Source organism: Arachis hypogaea, chromosome 16 (genome assembly GCF_003086295.3).
Source record: "Arachis hypogaea cultivar Tifrunner chromosome 16, arahy.Tifrunner.gnm2.J5K5, whole genome shotgun sequence".
In the NCBI taxonomy this organism is placed as follows: Eukaryota; Viridiplantae; Streptophyta; class Magnoliopsida; order Fabales; family Fabaceae; genus Arachis; species Arachis hypogaea.
The window spans coordinates 5,394,885-5,410,411 of NC_092051.1; the positions used below are offsets into that span (position 1 = coordinate 5,394,885).

General features: G+C 39.4%; 1 non-coding gene across 1 annotated transcript; it reads left to right on the top strand.

The window, feature by feature from the left end:
* Positions 1–2,464: 2,464 nt before the first annotated feature.
* On the top strand, positions 2,465–2,572 carry LOC112761698 (small nucleolar RNA R71). The gene has a single exon (XR_003182080.1). It is a non-coding gene; the product is annotated as a small nucleolar RNA R71 (small nucleolar RNA).
* Positions 2,573–15,527: the final 12,955 nt, after the last annotated feature.

The window sequence follows — 15,527 nt, forward strand, 5'->3', positions numbered from 1 at the left end:
TAGAATGATGGCGGCATTCAAGAGAATCCGGAAAGTCTAAACCTTGTCTGTGGTATTCCGAGTAGGATTCAATGATTGAATGATTGTGACGAGCTTCAAACTCGCGAGTGCTGGGCGTTAGTGACAGACGCAAAAGGAGGGTGAATCCTATTCCAGCATGATCGAGAACCGACAGATGAATAGCCGTGCCGTGACAGGGTGCGTGAGCATATTATTCACTGAGAGGAGGGGATGTAGCCACTGACAACGGTGATGCCCTTGCATACAGCCAGCCATGGAAAGGAGTAAGACTGATTGGATGAAGATAGCAGGAAAGCAGAGGTTCAGAGGAACGAAAAGCATCTCCATTCTCTTATCTGAAATTCTCACCAATGAATTACATAAGTATCTCTATCCCTATTCTATTATTAAATTTCGAAAACTCCATTATCACTTTGTATCTGCCTGACTGAGATTTACAAGGTGACCATAGCTTGCTTCATACCAACAATCTCCGTGGGATTCGACCCTTACTCACGTAAGGTATTACTTGGACGACCCAGTGCACTTGCTGGTTAGTTGTATCGAAGTTGTGACAATTATGAATTAAGATCAGAGCACCAAGCTTGATTGTTCGAGCCTGGAGATCACAATTTCGTGCACCAATTCTGTTTCTAAATTTTTCGTTTATTTTGTGACTCCACATGATCATGAACCTAAGAAAACATGAAAAACAAAAATAAAATTAGATAAATAAACATTGGGTTGCCTCCCAACAAGCGCTTCTTTAATGTCAATAGCTTGACAGTGGGCTCTTATGGAGCCTCACAGATGTGCAGAGCTTTGTTGAGACCTCCCAACACCAAACTTAGAGTTTGGATATGGGGGTTTGACACCAAACTTAGAGTTTGACTGTGGGGGCTCTGGTTGACTCTGTTTTGAGAGAAGCTTTTTATGCTTCCTCTCCATGTTTACAGAAGGATAACCTTGAGTTGTAAACACAAGGGAGTCCCCATTCAATTGAAGGACTAATTCACCTCTGTCAACATCAATCACAGCTCTTGCTGTGGCTAGGAAGGGTCTTCCAAGGATGATGGATTCATCCTCATCCTTCCCAGTATCAAGGATTATGAAATCAGCAGGGATGTAAAGGCCTTCAACCTTTACTAACACGTCCTCTACTTGTCCATAAGCCTGTTTTCTTGAATTGTCTGCCATCTCTAATGAGATTTTAGCAGCTTGCACCCCATATATTCCCAGTTTCTCTATTACAGAGAGGGGCATGAGGTTTATCCCTGAACCAAGGTCACACAGAGCCTTTTCAAAGATCATGGTGCCTATGGTACAAGGTATTATGAACTTTCCAGGATCCTGTTTCTTCTGAGGCAATGTCAGTTGATCCAGATCACTTAGTTCATTGATGAACAAGGGAGGTTCATCCTCCCAAGTCTCAATACCAAATAATTTGGCATTCAGCTTCATGATTGCACCAAGAAACTTGGCAGCTTGCTCTTCAGTAACATCCTCATTCTCTTCAGAAGACGAATACTCATCAGAGCTCATGAATGGCATAAGGAGGTTTAATGGAATCTCTATGGTCTCTAGATGAGTCTCAGATTCCTTTGGTTCCTCAAAGGGAAGCTCCTTATTGATCACTGGACGTCCCAGGAGGTCTTCCTCCTTGGGATTCACGTCCTCTCCTTCCTTCACAGGTTCGGCCATGGTGATTAATTCAATGGCCTTGCACTCTCCTTTTGGATTTTCTTCTGTATTGCTTGGGAGAGTACTAGGAGGGATTTCAGTGATCCTTTTACTCAGCTGGCCCACTTGTGCTTCCAAATTTCTAATGGAAGACCTTGTTTCATTTATGAAACTTACAGTGGCCTTGGACAGATCAGAGACTAAGTTTGCTAATTTAGAGGTATTTTGTCCAGAGTTCTCTGTCTGTTGCTGAGTGGATGATGCAAAAAGGCTTGCTATTGCTAAACATGTATCTTCCACCATTATTAAAGCCTTGTTGAGGCTTTTGTTGATCCTTCCATGAGAGATTTGGATGATTTCTCCATGATGGATTATAGGTGTTTCCATAAGGTTCACCTAAGTAATTCACCTCTGCTATTGCAGGGTTCTCAGGATAATAAGCTTCTTCTTTAGAAGACGCCTCTTGAGTACTGTTGGATGCAGCTTGCATTCCATTCAGACTCTGAGAAATCATATTGACTTGCTGAGTCAATATTTTATTCTGAGCCAATATGGCATTCAGAGTATCAGTTTCAAGAACTCCCTTCTTCATAGGCGTCCCATTACTCACAGGATTCCTCTCAGAAGTGTACATGAACTGGTTATTAGCAACCATGTCAATGAGTTCTTGAGCTTCTGCAGGCATTTTCTTTAGGCGAATGGATCCACCTGCAGAAGTGTCCAATGACATCTTTGATAACTCAGATAAACCATCATAGAATATATCCAAGATGGTCCATTCTGAAAGCATGTCAGAAGGACACTTTTTGGTCAGCTGCTTGTATCTTTCCCAAGCTTCATAGAGGGATTCACCTTCTTTCTGTCTGAAGGTTTGAACATCCACTCTAAGCTTGCTCAGCTTTTGAGGAGGAAAGAACTTGGCTAAGAAAGCCGTGACCAGCTTATCCCAAGAGTTCAGGCTATCTTTGGGTTGAGAGTCCAACCACACTCTAGCTCTGTCTCTTACAGCAAAAGGGAAAAGCATGAGCCTGTAGACTTCAGGATCTACTCCATTAGTCTTAACAGTATCACATATCTGCAAGAATTCAGTTAAGAACTGAAAAGGATCTTCAGATGGAAGTCCATGAAACTTGCAGTTCTGCTGCATCAGAGAAACTAGCTGAGGTTTCAGCTCAAAGTTGTTTGCTCCAACGGTAGGAATGGAGATGCTCCTTCCATGTAAATTGGAATTAGGTGCAGTAAAGTCACCAAGCATTCTCCTTGCATTATTGTTGTTGGGTTCGGCTGCCATCTCCTTTACTTGTTCGAAATTTTCAATAAGGTTGTCTCTGGATTGTTGTAATTTAGCTTCTCTTAATTTCCTCTTCAGAGTCCTTTCAGGTTCTGGATCAGCTTCAACAAGAATGCCTTTTTCTTTGTTCCTGCTCATAAGAAAGAGAAGAGAACAAGAAAAGAAGAGGAATCCTCTATGTCACAGTAAAGAGGTTCCTTATTGTTAGTAGAAGAAGAAAAGGAATAGGGGTGAAGAAGAATGAAGAATCCAAACACAAAGGTGATGATAGGAGCAAAGATGTGAGATGAAGAGGAGTGTTAATAGATGAATAAATAAACAGAATAAGATGAGAGAGGGAAAATTTCGAAAATAATGTTTTGAAAAAGAGTTAGTGATTTTTTGAAAATAGTTTTTGAAAAAGGTTAGTATTTTTTTTCGAAAATTAAAATAAAAAAATAAAATAATTAGTTGACTAAAAAGAAATTTTGAAAAAGAGGGAGATATTTTCGAAAATTAGAGAGAGAGAGAGAGTTAGTTAGGTAGTTTTGAAAAAGATGAGAAACAAACAAAAAGTTAGTTAGTTAGTTGAAACAAATTTGAAAATCAATTTTGAAAAGATAAGAAGATAAGAAGTTAGAAAAGATATTTTGAAATCAAATTTTGAAAAAGATAAGATAATAAGATATTTTTGAAAAGATGTGATTGAAATTAGTTTTTGAAAAAGATTTGATTTTTAAAATCACAATTAATGACTTGATTCACAAGAAATCACAAGATATGATTCTAGAACTTAAAGTTTGAATCTTTCTTAACAAGCAAGTAACAAACTTGAAATTTTTGAATCAAAACATTAATTGTTATTGTTATTTTTGAAAATTTGATATAAAAATAAGAAAAAGATTTTTGAAAAATATTTTTAGAATTTTCGAAAATAACTAAGAAAAATGAAAAAGATTTGATTTTTGAAAAAGATTTTGAAAAAGATAAGATTTTTAAATTGAAAATTTGATTTGACTCATAAGAAACAACTTGATTTTAAAAATTTTTGAAAAAGTCAAATCTAATTTTCGAAATTTATGAGAGAAAAGAGGGAAAGATATATATTTTTTTTGAATTTTTATGATGAGAGAGAAAAACAAGAAAAATGATGCAATGCATGAAAGTTATGGATCAAAACAATGAATGCATGCAAGAATGCTATGAATGTCAAGATGAACACCAAGAACACTATGAAGATCATGATGAACATCAAGAACACATTTTTGAAAAATTTTTAATGCAAAGAAAACATGCAAGACACCAAACTTAGAATCCTTTAATGCTTAGACACTAAGAATTCAAGAATGCATATGAAAAACAAGAAAAGACACAAAACATGCAAATGCAAAGATCAAACAAGAAGACTTACCAAGAACAACTTGAAGATCATGAAGAACACTATGAATGCATGAAAATTTTCGAAAAATGCAAGATGAGTATGCAATTGACACCAAACTTATAACATGACTCAAGACTCAAACAAGAAACACAAAAATATTTTTGATTTTTATGATTTTATGATTTTTTTGTATTTTCTTTTAATTTTTTCGAAAATCATTTTAAAAAAGAAAAATAAGGATTCCAAAATTTTTAATATGAATTCCAGGAATCTTATGCTCTTTAGTCTAAAGCTCCAATCAAAGGGTCAGGCATGGCTTAATAGCCAGCCAAGCTTTAGCATGTAACATCAGAGAATATACCGCTCATTACTTATCAAGGTAACTTGCTTCTATGCTGATGGTTTGGAAGCCTCAGTCCAAAAGAATTTAGACATGGCTTTACAGCCAGTCAGGCTTCATATGCTTCATGAAACACTAGAATTCAATCTTAAAAATTCTGAAAAAAAATATATTTTTGAAAACATTTTTTTTAAAAAAAATTTTCGAAAACAAAGGAGAAAATTTTGAAAGCTTTTTGAAAATTTTTTTAAAATAAAACAAAAAGAAAATTACCTAATCTGAGCAACAAGATGAACCGTCAGTTGTCCAAACTCGAACAATCCCCGGCAACGGCGCCAAAAACTTGGTGCACGAAATTCTGATCTCCAGGCTCGAACAATCCCTGGTAATGGCTCCAAAAACTTGGTGCTCTAATCTTAATTTGCAATTTGTTACAACTTCGATACAACTAACCAGCAAGTGCACTGGGTCGTCCAAGTAATAAACCTTACGTGAGTAAGGGTCGATCCCACAGAGATTGTTGGTATGAAGCAAGCTATGGTCACCTTGTAAATCTCAGTCAGGCAGATATAAAATAGTTGTGGAGTTTTCGAAATTAAATAATAAAAGAAGGATAGAAATACTTATGTAATTCATTGGTGAGAATTTCAGATAAGCGTGTAGAGATGCTTTCGTTCCTCTGAATCTCTGCTTTCCCGCTGTCTTCATCCAATAAGTCTTACTCCTTTCTATGGCTGGCTTTATGCAAGGGCATCACTGTTGTCAATGGTTACTTCCCCTCTTCTTGTGAAAATGGTCCAAATGCTCTGTCACAGCACGGCTAATCATCTGAGGTTCTCGATCATGCTGGAATAGGATTCACCCTCCTTTTGCGTCTGTCACTACGCCCAGCAATCGCGAGTTTGAAGCTCGTCATAGTCATTCAATCCCAGAGTCCTACTCAGAAAACCACAGACAAGGTTTAGACTTTCCGGACTCTCATGAATGCCGCCATCAATCTAGCTTATACCACGAAGATTCCGATTAAGAGATCCAAGAGATAATCATTCAATCTAAGGTAGAACGGAAGTGGTTGTCAGGCACGCGTTCATAAGGAATGATGATGATTGTCACGTTCATCACATTCAGGTTGAAGTGCGAATGAATATCTTAGAAGCGGAATAAGTTGAATTGAATAGAAAACAATAGTACTTTGCATTAATCTTTGAGGAACAGCAGAGCTCCACACCTTAATCTATGGAGTGTAGAAACTCTACCGTTGAAAATACATAAGTGAAAGGTCCAGGCATGGCCAAATGGCCAGCCCCTCTGATCTAAGAACCAGGCGTCCAAAGATGTCAAATACAATAGTAAAAAGTCCTATTTATAATAAACTAGCTACTAGGGTTTACAGAAGTAAGTAATTGATGCATAAATCCACTTCCGGGCCCACTTGGTGTGTGCTTGGGCTGAGCTTAAATGTTACACGTGTAGAGGTCATTCTTGGAGTTGAACGCCAGCTTTTGTGCCAGTTTGGGCGTTGAACTCCACTTTACAACTTGTTTCTGGCGCTGGATGCCAGAATTGGGCAGAGAACTGGCGTTGAACGCCAGTTTGCGTCGTCTAAACTTGGACAAAGTATGGACTATTATATATTGCTGGAAAGCTCTGGATGTCGACTTTCAAACGCAATTAGAAGCGAGCCATTTTGAATTCTGTAGCTCCAGAAAATCCATTTTGAGTGCAGGGAGGTCAGAATCCAACAGCATCAGCAGTCCTTCTTCAACCTCTGAATCTGATTTTTGCTCAAGTCCCTCAATTTCAGCTAGAAAATACCTGAAATCACAGAAAAACACAAAAACTCATAGTAAAGTCCAGAAATGTGAATTTAACATAAAAACTAATGAAAACATCCCTAAAAGTAACTAGATTCTACTAAAAACATACTAAAAACAATGCCAAAAAGCGTATAAATTATCCGCTCATCACTCGTCCCAGTCATTCAATCCCTGAATCCTACTCGGAATACCACAGACAAGGTTTAGACTTTTCGGATTCTCAGGAATGCTGCCAATGGATTCTAGCTTATACCACGAAGATTTTGATTAAGGAATCCAAGAGATATTCATTCAATCGAAGGTAGAACGGAGGTGGTTGTCAGGCACGCATTCATAGGTTGAGGATGATGATGAGTGTCACGGATCATCACATCCATCTTATTGAAGTGCGAATAAACATCTTAGATAGAAACAAGCGTGTTTGAATAGAAAACAGAAATAGTTGCATTAATTCATCGAAACACAGCAGAGCTCCTCACCCCCAACAATGGAGTTCAGAGACTCATGCCATCAAGGAGTACAAAGTTCAGATCTAAAAATGTCATGAGTTGCAAAATAATTCTCTAAAAGTTGTTTAAATACTAAACTATTAACCTAGGTTTACAGAAAATGAGTAAACTATGATAGATAGTGCAGAAATCCACTTCTGGGGCCCACTTGGTCTGTGCTGGGGCTGAGACTTAAGCTTCTCACGTGCATGGGCTATTTTGGGCGTTCAACACCAGGTTGTAACCTGTTTCTGGCGTTGAACTCCAACTTGTAACTTGTTTCTGGCGCTGGACGCCAGACTGCAACATGGAACTGGCATTGAACGCCAGTTTACATCGTTTATCCTTGAGCAAAGTATGGACTATTATATATTGCTTGAAAGCCCTAGATGTCTACTTTCCAACTCAATTGGAAGCGCGCCATTTGGACTCTTGTAGCTCCAGAAATTCCATTCCGAGTGCAGAGAGGTCAGAATCCAATAGCATCAGCAGTCCTTTTTCAGCCTGAATCAGATTTTTGCTCAGCTCCCTCAATTTCAGCCAGAAAATACCTGAAATTACAAAAAAACACACAAACTCATAGTAAAGTCCAGAAATATGAATTTTGCCTAGAAACTAATAAAAATAAACTAAAACATACTAAAAACTATATGAAATTAACTCCAAAAAGCGTATAAAATATCCGCTCATCACAACACCAAACTTAAACTATTGCTTGTCCCCAAGCAACTAGACAAATAAAATAGAATACAAATAAGTCAAGAAGCAATAATATCTCAGAGTTTTTGAGTGAAGCTCAGATTCTAATTAGATGAGCGGGACTAGTAGCTTTTTGCTTCTGAACATTTTTGGCATCTCACTTTATCCATTGAAGCTCAGAATGATTGCCATCTATAGGAACTTAGAATTCAGATAGTGTTATTGATTCTCCTAGTTCAGTATTTTGATTCTTGAACACAGCTACTTTATGAGTCTTGGCCGTGGCCCTATGCACTTTGTTTTCCAGTATCACCACCGGATACATAAATGCCACAGACACATAATTGGGTGAACCTTTTCAGATTGTGACTCAGCTTTGCTAAAGTCCCCAATTAGAGGTGTCCAGGGTTCTTAAGCACACCCTTCTTTTTGCTTTGGACCTTGACTTTAACCGCTCAGTCTCAAGTTTTCACTTGACACCTTCACGCCACAAGCACATGGCTAGGGACAACTTGATTTAGCCGCTTAGGCCAGGATTTTATTCCTTTAGGCCCTCCTACCCACTGATGCTCAAAGTCTTGGATCCTTTTTATTACCCTTGCCTTTTGGTTTTAAGGGTTATTGGCTTTTTCTGCTTTTTTTTTGTATTCACTGCTTTTTCTTGCTTCAAGAATCATTTTTATGATTTTTCAGATTATCAATAACATGTCTCATGTTCATCATTCTTTCAAGAGCCAACATATTTAACATTCAAGAACATCAAATTCCAAAGACATATGCACTGTTCAAGCATTCATTCAGAAGACAGAAAGCATTGCCACCACATGTAAATAATTAGAATTTTTCTTATTAAAAACTCGAAAAGATATTGCCTCTTATTCTAAAGAAATTCTTCTATTTTATTCATGTTTAATGATGATGAGAAAATTAAATTATATCTTAATTGGAGATAAAATCAAAATATAAATACTAATTACTACTATTTATATATAACTTCTAAGGTAAAACTTAAATAAGAACAATTATCACAGAGTTAAGCCTAAGATTAGAACTCAACAACCTTGAGTTTGGGATGTGGATGTTCCTCTAGTCTGTGGGGTGCTTGGTCCTTCAAGAGATAACTTATGACGCTTCAGTTCCTTTAAGTCATGCCATTGCTCCTCTTGTTCCCTGAGAAGTTTGCAGAGCATGCTGTTTTGATTTTGCTGTTCTTCTTTTATTTGATCCATAGCTTCTTGCAATTTGTTAACAGATGCTTCAAGATTTTCCCAATATTCAAATTGAGGGAGTTCCGGTAGAAATTCTTGCGCCCTCCTCTTGATGGGTTCATCCTACACTTGTTGTTTTTCCATTGTGATTTTAGTGATTGGTTGCTCCACTGAGATGTACTCTGTTATTCCCATCTTTACTCCAGCATATTTGCAGAGCATAGAGATTAGGCTTGGATAGGCCAACCTGGCATCTTTGGAGTTCTTGTTTGCAAGTATGTAAAATTCAGATGGAATCAGTTGATGAACTTTCACTTCTTTTCCCAACATAATGCAATGGATCATCACTGCTCTTTTAACAGTGACTTCAGAACGGTTGCTAGTGGGCAATATAGAACACCCAATGAAGTCCAGCCATCCTCTGGCGACTGGTTTGAGATCTTCTCTCTTGAGTTTATTTGGGACACCCTTGCTGCTGGTGGTCCACCTGGCTCCAGGGATGCATATATCCTCTAGAATCTTATCCAAGCCCTTGTTTGTTCTCATCATTCTCCTATTGAAGGAGTCTGGGTCATCTTTCAGTTGAGGTAGCTTAAAGATCTCCCTGATTTTGTCAGGGTAGATGTGAACAATCTTTCCTCTGACCAAAGTCCGATAGTTATAGAGGGCAGTTCCAGATATTCTCTGCCTGTCTGTTTGCCACAGATTAGCGTAGAACTCCTGAACCATATTCCTTCCCACTTTTGTTTCAGGATTAGCTAGGATTTCCCAGTTTCTGTTTCGAATCTGCTCTTGGATCTCCGGATATTCATCTTCTTTCAGATCGAACTTGACTTCTGGGATCACTGATCTTAGACCCATTATTTTGTAGTAATGGTCTAAATGTTCTTTGGTTAAGAACTTCTCTTGATTCCAAAGTGGTTTTAGAGTACTCTCTTTCTTGCCTCTTGGAATGGGTTATTTTCCTTTAGGAGCCAAGATCTTAGTGGGTATGGTTTAGTGATCACGGATAAACACACCAAACTTAGATGTTTGCTTGTCCTCAAGCAAAAGAAAAGAAAGGAGAGGGATAGAAGGAGAGCTAGTGTCGAATGGTGGATGAGAGGAGGGAGGCCGAATGTGGCTTTAAAAGGAAGGGAGGGTGGGTTTTCGAAAATTTTAAAAAAAGATAAGATAGAAGATATGATTTATAAAAATAAGTATGATATGAAAAGATGTGATTTAAGATTGAAAAGATATGAAAGATATTTGAAAAAGATAAATTTGGATTTTGAAAAAGATAATGTGGAGAATTGAAAAAGATATTGATGAGTTGAAAAGATTTTAGAAGGAAAAGAGATAGATTTGTTTTGGAAATTTGAAAAAGAGTTGGATTGGATTGAAAAAAAAAGAATTTGTGTTTATGGATTAAGATACATTTGATATTTGTAAAGTAGGGTTTTTAGAAATTAGGGTTTTTAGAAATTAGGTTTTGTAACATGTTTATGCAAGAAATCATGAAATGAAACAAGAAAATTAAAATTAAAATAAAAAATGTGAAGTAAAAACGAATTTACCTCCTCCCCACCATCCTGGCGTTAAACCCCCAAATGCTGCATGTTTTGGGCGTTTAACGCCCAAATGCTGCCTCTCCTGGGCGTTCAATGCCCAGCTGTTGCTTCTTTCTGGCGTTGAACACCAGGAACTCCTTTGTCACTGGGCGTTTTTCTGAACGCCCAGGACACTGTAAATCTGGCGTTAAACGCCCAGAAGGAGCTTCTTTCTAGCGTTCAACCCCCAGAAGATGCTTCTTTTGGGCGTTGAACGCCCAATTGTGCCTCTTACTGGCGTTTTCCTGCCAGTGAGCTCTTTTTCTCTGTTTTGTGTGCTGAATCCTTCTGTAACCCTGTGAACTTATGCAATTGACTCTTTACCTTAGTAGCAATGAACTTTATATAAACAAATAAAATCAAGAATAGGGCAAAATAACAGAAAAAGTTAACTAATGGCTGGGTTGCCTCCCAGCAAGTGCTTCTTTAATGTCTTTAGCTGGACCTTGCTGAGCTTTTAATCTAGCTTCAGCCTTGAGCACTCTTGCTCAACATTGCCTTCAAGATAGTGCTTGATTCTCTGTCCATTAACAATGAATTTCTTATCAGAATCAATATCTTGAAGCTCCACATAACCATATGGTGATACACTTGTAATCACATATGGTCCCCTCTACCGGGATTTCAGTTTCCCGGGGAATAGCCTGAGTCTAGAGTTAAACAACAGAACCTTCTGTCCTGGTTCAAAGATTCTAGATGACAGCTTTCTGTCATGCCACCTTTTTTATTTCTCTTTATAAAGCTTGGCATTTTCGAAAGCAGTGAATCTGAATTCCTCTAGCTCATTCATCTGGAGCAATCTTTTTTCTCCATCCAATTTGGCATCAAAATTTAGGAATCTGGTTTCCCAGTAGGCCTTATGTTCCAGTTCCACGGGCAGGTGACAAGCCTTACCATACACAAGCTGGTATGGAGAGGTCCCTATAGGAGTCTTGAATGCTGTTCTGTAAGCCCACAGAGCATCATCCAAGCTTCGTGCCCAGTCCTTTCTACGGGTACTTACAGTCCATTCTAGGATTCTTTTTAGTTCTCTGTTAGAGACTTCAGCTTGCCCATTTGTTTGTGGATGATATGGAGTCGCCACCTTGTGGCGAATCCCATACCGGACCATGGCAGAGTAAAGCTGTTTGTTGCAGAAGTGAGTGCCCCCATCACTGATTAGTATTCTAGGGACACCAAACCTGCTGAAGATGTGTTTCTGGAGGAACTTCAGCACTGTTTTAGTATCATTGGTGGGTGTGGCAACAGCCTCTACCCATTTTGATACGTAATCAACTGCCATCAGAATATAAGTGTTTGAGTATGATGGTGGGAAAGGTCCCATGAAGTCAATTCCCCATACGTCAAACAACTCAATCTCCAAGATTCCTTGTTGAGGCATGGCGTAACCATGAGGCAGATTACCAGCTCTTTGGCAACTGTCACAGTTACGTACAAACTCTCGGGAATCTCTATAGAGTGTAGGCCAATAGAAGCCACATTGGAGGACCTTGGTGGCTGTTCGCTCACCTCCGAAATGGCCTCCATATTGTGATCCATGGCAATGCCATAGGATCCTCTGTGCTTCTTCTCTAGGCACACACCTACGGATTATTCCGTCTGCACATCTCTTAAAGAGATAGAGTTCGTCCCACAAGTAGTACTTTGCATTAGTAATTAGTTTTTTTCTTTGTTACCTGTTGTACTCTTTGGGTATGAACCTTGCAGCTTTATAGTTTGCAATGTCTGCAAACCATGGTATTTCCTGAATGGCAAACAAATGCTAATCCGAAAAAGTCAAAGAGATCTCAAGAGAGGGGAAGGACGTCCCTTCTACTGGCTCTATCCGGGACAGATGATCAGCCACTTGGTTCTCTGTCCCTTTTCTGTCTCTTATTTCTATATCAAACTCTTGCAGAAGCAACACCCATCTTATGAGTCTAGGTTTTGAATCCTGCTTTGTGAGTAGATATTTAAGAGCAGCATGGTCAGTATACATAATCACTTTTAATCCTACTAAGTATGATCTAAACTTGTCAATGGCATAAACCACTGCAAGTAATTCTTTTTCTGTGGTTGTGTAATTTTTCTGGGCATCATTTAAAATGCGGCTAGCATAATAAATGACATGCAGAAGCTTGTTATGCCTCTGTCCCAGTACTGCACCAATGGCATGGTCACTGGCATCACACATTAGTTTAAATGGTAATGTCCAGTCTGGTGCAGAAATAACTGGTGCTGTGACCAGCTTAGCTTTCAGCGTTTCAAATTCCTGCAGACACTCTGTGACAAACACAAATGGCGTGTCAGCAGCTAGCAGATTGCTCAGAGGTTTTGTGATTTTTTAAAAATCCTTTATAAACCTCCTATAGAATCCTGCATGCCCCAGAAAGCTTCTGATTGCCTTAACATTGGCAGGTGGTGGTAATTTTTCAATTACCTCTATTTTAGCTTGATCCACCTCTATTCCCCTGTTTGAAATTTTATGCCCAAGGACAATCCCTTCAGTCACCATAAAGTGACATTTTTCCCAGTTTAAAACCAGGTTGGTCTCTTGGCATCTTTTCAGAACCAGTGTCAGGTGATCAAGACAAGAGCTGAATGAGTCTCCATATACTGAGAAGTCATCCATGAAGACTTCCAGAAATTTTTCCACCATATCAGAGAAAATAGAGAGCATGCATCTCAGAAAGTTGAAGGCGCATTACACAGCCCAAATGGCATCCTTCTGTAAGCAAACACTCCAGATGGACATGTGAATGCTGTTTTTTCTTGATCCTGGGGATCTACTGCAATCTGGTTGTAGCCTGAGTAGCCATCCAAAAAGCAGTAATAATCATGACCTGCTAGTCTTTCTAGCATCTGGTCTATGAATGGTAAAGGAAAATGATCCTTTCTGGTGGCTGTAATGAGCCTTCTGTAGTCAATACACGTGCGCCACCCTGTAACTGTTCTTGTAGGAACCAGTTCATTTTTTTCATTATGAATCACTGTCATGCCTCCCTTTTTTGGGACGACTTGGACAGGGCTCACCCAGGGGCTATCAGAAATAGGATAAATAATCCCAGCCTCCAGTAATTTTGTGACCTCTTTCTGCACTACTTCCTTCATGGCTGGATTTAGCCGCCTTTGTGGTTGAACCACTGGCTTAGCATTATCCTCCAATAAGATCTTGTGCATGCATCTAGCTGGGCTTATGCCCTTAAGGTCACCTATGGACCACCCAAGAGCTGTCTTGTGTGTCCTTAGCACTTGAGTCAGTGCTTCCTCTTCCTGTGGATTTAAAGCAGAGCTTATGATCACTGAAAAAGTGTCGCCTTCTCCCAGAAATGCATATTTCAGGGATGGTGGTAATGGTTTGAGCTCAGGTTTAGGAGGTTTTTCCTCTTCCTGAGGAAATTTCAGAGGCTCTTTCAGTTCCTCTGAATCCTCTAGATCAGGCGGAACATCTTTAAAGATGTCTTCCAGTTCTGATTCGAGACTCGCAGCCATGTTGATCTCCTCCACCAAAGAGTCAATAAGATCAACTTTCATGCTGTCTTTTGGTGTGTCTGGATGTTGCATGGCATTGATAGCATTCAACTTAAACTCATCCTCATTGACTCTCAGGGTTACTTCCCCCTTTTGGACATCAATGAGTGTTCGTCCAGTTGCTAGGAAAGGTCTTCCTAGAATGAGGGTAGCACTCTTGTGCTCCTCCATTTCCAGCACTACAAAGTCAGTGGGAAAGGCAAATGGCCCAACCCTGACAATCACGTCTTCAATCACGCCTGATGGGTATTTAATGGAGCCATCAGCAAGTTGGAGACATATCCGGGTTGGTTTAACTTCTTCAGTTAAACCAAGCTTTCTGATAGTGGATGAAGGTATTAGGTTGATGCTTGCCCCAAGATCACATAAAGCTGTCCTGGTGCAATTTCCCTCTAATGTGCATGGTATCAGAAAGCTTCCGGGATCTTTAAGCTTTTCAGGAAAGCTTTTCAGAATGACTGCACTGCATTCTTCAGTGAGGAGAACTCTTTCAGTTTCTCTCCAATCCTTCTTATGACTCAAGATCTCTTTCATGAACTTGGCGTAAGAAGGTATTTGCTCAAGTGCCTCTGCAAACGGAATCTTTATTTCAAGAGTCCTGAGATAATCTGCAAAGCGAGCAAATTGCTTATCCTGCTCCTCTTGGCGGAGTTTTTGAGGATAAGGTATCTTGGCTTTATATTCCTCAACCTTAGTTGCTGCAGGTTTGTTTTCTACAGAAGTGGTTGGAGAAGCCTTTTTAGAGGGGTTGTTATCAGCACTTATGCATGTCTGATCCCTCACTGGCATTTGAATGCCAGAGTTAGAAGCTGGAGTGACGTTAGACGCCAACTCCTCATCTGTTCCTGGCGTCTGAACGCCAGAACTGTGCTTCTTTTGGGCGTTCAACGCCAGTTCCTTGCTTGTTTCTGGCATTGAACGCCAGTCCTGAGCATGGTCTGGGCGTTCAACGCCAGCCTTCCACCCAATTTCTGGCGTTTTAGCGCCAGAATTATTTTTTCCCGGGCTCTTACTGTCCTCAGATGGATTTTGGGTGGTTTGCTCATTTCTTGGCTTCCTGCTGCTTTGAGGTGGGGTATTTAATGTTTTCCCACTTCTTAATTGAACTGCTTGGTATTCTTCTGTTATTTGTTTTGACAGCTGCTGCTTTGTTTGCTTTAATTGTACTTCCATATTTATATTAGCCATCCTTGTCTCTTGTAGTCTATCCTTGAATTCGGCTAACTGCTTTGTTAGAAAATCCAATTGCTGATTGAATTCAGCAGCTTGTTCTACAGGGCTGAGTTCAGCAGTTACTGTTTTAGCCTCTTCTTTCATGGAAGGGTCACTGCTTAGGTACAGATGCTGATTTCTGGCAACTATATCAATGAGCTCTTGTGCCTCTTCAATTTTCTTTCTCATGTGGATAGATCCACCAGCTGAGTAATCTAGAGACATCTGAGCTCTCTCTGCAAGCCCATAATAGAAGATGTCTAACTGAACCCACTCTGAAAATATTTCAGAGGGGCATTTTCTTAGCATCTCTCTGTATCTCTCCCAGGCATC